This window comes from Musa acuminata, unplaced genomic scaffold (genome assembly GCF_036884655.1).
Source record: "Musa acuminata AAA Group cultivar baxijiao unplaced genomic scaffold, Cavendish_Baxijiao_AAA HiC_scaffold_157, whole genome shotgun sequence".
In the NCBI taxonomy this organism is placed as follows: domain Eukaryota; kingdom Viridiplantae; phylum Streptophyta; class Magnoliopsida; order Zingiberales; family Musaceae; genus Musa; species Musa acuminata.
Window position 1 is genome coordinate 50,001 of NW_027020431.1, and position 5,000 is coordinate 55,000.

Genomic DNA, 5,000 nt, shown 5'->3' on the forward strand with positions numbered 1-5,000 from the left:
ACGAAAGCCCCATCCAGCCCTGTGCCACCCGGGGGGTTCCAGGGTGCTGAGATGGCTGACGTTTTGCTCCGCTCTCGACGGTCACCGCGCAACGCAAGAACAGGCCAAAAACTGGCCAAAACGGCCCAAAAACGGGCCAAAACTGGCCATTTTTGGCTGCGCGAGCGAGCGGCGAGCGGCGGACAGCGAGCGAAGCGAGAGGCAGCACCGTCCCTGCTATACGAAAGCCCCATCCAGCCCTGTGCCACCCGGGGGGTTCCAGGGTGCTGAGATGGCTGACATTTTGCTCCGCTCACGACGGTCGCCGCGGCACACAAGAACAGCCCAAAAACAGGCCAAAACAGCCCAAAAACGGGCCAAAACTGGCCATTTTTGGCTGCGCGAGCGAGCAGCGAGCGGCGGACAGCGAGCGAAGCGAGAGGCAGCACCGTCCCTGCTATACGAAAGCCCCATCCAGCCCTGTGCCACCCGGGGGGTTCCAGGGTGCTGAGATGGCTGACGTTTTGCTCCGCTCACGACGGTCGCCGCGGCACGCAAGAACAGGCCAAAAACTGGCCAAAACAGCCCAAAAACGGGCCAAAACTGGCCATTTTTTGCTGCGCGAGCGAGCGGAGAGCGGCGAACAGCGAGCGAAGCGCGAGGCAGCACCGTCCCTGCTATACGAAAGCCCCATCCAGCCCTGTGCCACCCGGGGGGTTCCAGGGTGCTGAGATGGCTGACATTTTGCTCCGCTCACGACGGTCACCGCGCCACACAAGAACAGCCCAAAAACAGGCCAAAACAGCCCAAAAACGGGCCAAAACTGGCCATTTTTGGCTGCGCGAGCGAGCGGCGAGCGGCGAACAGCGAGCGAAGCGAGAGGCAGCACCGTCCCTGCTATACGAAAGCCCCATCCAGCCCTGTGCCACCCGGGGGGTTCCAGGGTGCTGAGATGGCTGACGTTTTGCTCCGCTCACGACGGTCACCGCACCACGCAAGAACAGGCCAAAAACTGGCCAAAACAGCCCAAAAACGGGCCAAAACTGGCCATTTTTGGCTGCGCGAGCGAGCGGCGAGCGGCGAACAGCGAGCGAAGCGAGAGGCAGCACCGTCCCTGCTATACGAAAGCCCCATCCAGCCCTGTGCCACCCGGGGGGTTCCAGGGTGCTGAGATGGCTGACGTTTTGCTCCGCTCTCGACGGTCACCGCGCAATGCAAGAACAGGCCAAAAACTGGCCAAAACGGCCCAAAAACGGGCCAAAACTGGCCATTTTTGGCTGCGCGAGCGGCGAGCGGCGGACAGCGAGCGAAGCGAGAGGCAGCACCGTCCCTGCTATACGAAAGCCCCATCCAGCCCTGTGCCACCCGGGGGGTTCCAGGGTGCTGAGATGGCTGACGTTTTGCTCCGCTCTCGACGGTCACCGCGCAATGCAAGAACAGGCCAAAAACTGGCCAAAACGGCCCAAAAACGGGCCAAAACTGGCCATTTTTGGCTGCGCGAGCGAGCGGCGAGCGGCGGACAGCGAGCGAAGCGAGAGGCAGCACCGTCCCTGCTATACGAAAGCCCCATCCAGCCCTGTGCCACCCGGGGGGTTCCAGGGTGCTGAGATGGCTGACGTTTTGCTCCGCTCTCGACGGTCACCGCGCAATGCAAGAACAGGCCAAAAACTGGCCAAAACGGCCCAAAAACGGGCCAAAACTGGCCATTTTTGGCTGCACGAGCGAGCGGCGAGCGGCGGACAGCGAGCGAAGCGAGAGGCAGCACCGTCCCTGCTATACGAAAGCCCCATCCAGCCCTGTGCCACCCGGGGGGTTCCAGGGTGCTGAGATGGCTGACGTTTTGCTCCGCTCTCGACGGTCACCGCGCAATGCAAGAACAGGCCAAAAACTGGCCAAAACGGCCCAAAAACGGGCCAAAACTGGCCATTTTTGGCTGCACGAGCGAGCGGCGAGCGGCGGACAGCGAGCGAAGCGAGAGGCAGCACCGTCCCTGCTATACGAAAGCCCCATCCAGCCCTGTGCCACCCGGGGGGTTCCAGGGTGCTGAGATGGCTGACGTTTTGCTCCGCTCTCGACGGTCACCGCGCAATGCAAGAACAGGCCAAAAACTGGCCAAAACGGCCCAAAAACGGGCCAAAACTGGCCATTTTTGGCTGCACGAGCGAGCGGCGAGCGGCGGACAGCGAGCGAAGCGAGAGGCAGCACCGTCCCTGCTATACGAAAGCCCCATCCAGCCCTGTGCCACCCGGGGGGTTCCAGGGTGCTGAGATGGCTGACGTTTTGCTCCGCTCTCGACGGTCACCGCGCAATGCAAGAACAGGCCAAAAACTGGCCAAAACGGCCCAAAAACGGGCCAAAACTGGCCATTTTTGGCTGCGCGAGCGAGCGGCGAGCGGCGGACAGCGAGCGAAGCGAGAGGCAGCACCGTCCCTGCTATACGAAAGCCCCATCCAGCCCTGTGCCACCCGGGGGGTTCCAGGGTGCTGAGATGGCTGACGTTTTGCTCCGCTCTCGACGGTCACCGCGCAATGCAAGAACAGGCCAAAAACTGGCCAAAACGGCCCAAAAACGGGCCAAAACTGGCCATTTTTGGCTGCACGAGCGAGCGGCGAGCGGCGGACAGCGAGCGAAGCGAGAGGCAGCACCGTCCCTGCTATACGAAAGCCCCATCCAGCCCTGTGCCACCCGGGGGGTTCCAGGGTGCTGAGATGGCTGACGTTTTGCTCCGCTCTCGACGGTCACCGCGCAATGCAAGAACAGGCCAAAAACTGGCCAAAACGGCCCAAAAACGGGCCAAAACTGGCCATTTTTGGCTGCACGAGCGAGCGGCGAGCGGCGGACAGCGAGCGAAGCGAGAGGCAGCACCGTCCCTGCTATACGAAAGCCCCATCCAGCCCTGTGCCACCCGGGGGGTTCCAGGGTGCTGAGATGGCTGACGTTTTGCTCCGCTCTCGACGGTCACCGCGCAATGCAAGAACAGGCCAAAAACTGGCCAAAACGGCCCAAAAACGGGCCAAAACTGGCCATTTTTGGCTGCACGAGCGAGCGGCGAGCGGCGGACAGCGAGCGAAGCGAGAGGCAGCACCGTCCCTGCTATACGAAAGCCCCATCCAGCCCTGTGCCACCCGGGGGGTTCCAGGGTGCTGAGATGGCTGACGTTTTGCTCCGCTCTCGACGGTCACCGCGCAATGCAAGAACAGGCCAAAAACTGGCCAAAACGGCCCAAAAACGGGCCAAAACTGGCCATTTTTGGCTGCGCGAGCGAGCGGCGAGCGGCGGACAGCGAGCGAAGCGAGAGGCAGCACCGTCCCTGCTATACGAAAGCCCCATCCAGCCCTGTGCCACCCGGGGGGTTCCAGGGTGCTGAGATGGCTGACGTTTTGCTCCGCTCTCGACGGTCACCGCGCAATGCAAGAACAGGCCAAAAACTGGCCAAAACGGCCCAAAAACGGGCCAAAACTGGCCATTTTTGGCTGCACGAGCGAGCGGCGAGCGGCGGACAGCGAGCGAAGCGAGAGGCAGCACCGTCCCTGCTATACGAAAGCCCCATCCAGCCCTGTGCCACCCGGGGGGTTCCAGGGTGCTGAGATGGCTGACGTTTTGCTCCGCTCTCGACGGTCACCGCGCAATGCAAGAACAGGCCAAAAACTGGCCAAAACGGCCCAAAAACGGGCCAAAACTGGCCATTTTTGGCTGCACGAGCGAGCGGCGAGCGGCGGACAGCGAGCGAAGCGAGAGGCAGCACCGTCCCTGCTATACGAAAGCCCCATCCAGCCCTGTGCCACCCGGGGGGTTCCAGGGTGCTGAGATGGCTGACGTTTTGCTCCGCTCTCGACGGTCACCGCGCAATGCAAGAACAGGCCAAAAACTGGCCAAAACGGCCCAAAAACGGGCCAAAACTGGCCATTTTTGGCTGCACGAGCGAGCGGCGAGCGGCGGACAGCGAGCGAAGCGAGAGGCAGCACCGTCCCTGCTATACGAAAGCCCCATCCAGCCCTGTGCCACCCGGGGGGTTCCAGGGTGCTGAGATGGCTGACGTTTTGCTCCGCTCTCGACGGTCACCGCGCAATGCAAGAACAGGCCAAAAACTGGCCAAAACGGCCCAAAAACGGGCCAAAACTGGCCATTTTTGGCTGCACGAGCGAGCGGCGAGCGGCGGACAGCGAGCGAAGCGAGAGGCAGCACCGTCCCTGCTATACGAAAGCCCCATCCAGCCCTGTGCCACCCGGGGGGTTCCAGGGTGCTGAGATGGCTGACGTTTTGCTCCGCTCTCGACGGTCACCGCGCAATGCAAGAACAGGCCAAAAACTGGCCAAAACGGCCCAAAAACGGGCCAAAACTGGCCATTTTTGGCTGCACGAGCGAGCGGCGAGCGGCGGACAGCGAGCGAAGCGAGAGGCAGCACCGTCCCTGCTATACGAAAGCCCCATCCAGCCCTGTGCCACCCGGGGGGTTCCAGGGTGCTGAGATGGCTGACGTTTTGCTCCGCTCTCGACGGTCACCGCGCAATGCAAGAACAGGCCAAAAACTGGCCAAAACGGCCCAAAAACGGGCCAAAACTGGCCATTTTTGGCTGCACGAGCGAGCGGCGAGCGGCGGACAGCGAGCGAAGCGAGAGGCAGCACCGTCCCTGCTATACGAAAGCCCCATCCAGCCCTGTGCCACCCGGGGGGTTCCAGGGTGCTGAGATGGCTGACGTTTTGCTCCGCTCTCGACGGTCACCGCGCAATGCAAGAACAGGCCAAAAACTGGCCAAAACGGCCCAAAAACGGGCCAAAACTGGCCATTTTTGGCTGCACGAGCGAGCGGCGAGCGGCGGACAGCGAGCGAAGCGAGAGGCAGCACCGTCCCTGCTATACGAAAGCCCCATCCAGCCCTGTGCCACCCGGGGGGTTCCAGGGTGCTGAGATGGCTGACGTTTTGCTCCGCTCTCGACGGTCACCGCGCAATGCAAGAACAGGCCAAAAACTGGCCAAAACGGCCCAAAAACGGGCCAAAACTGGCCATTTTTGGCTGCACGA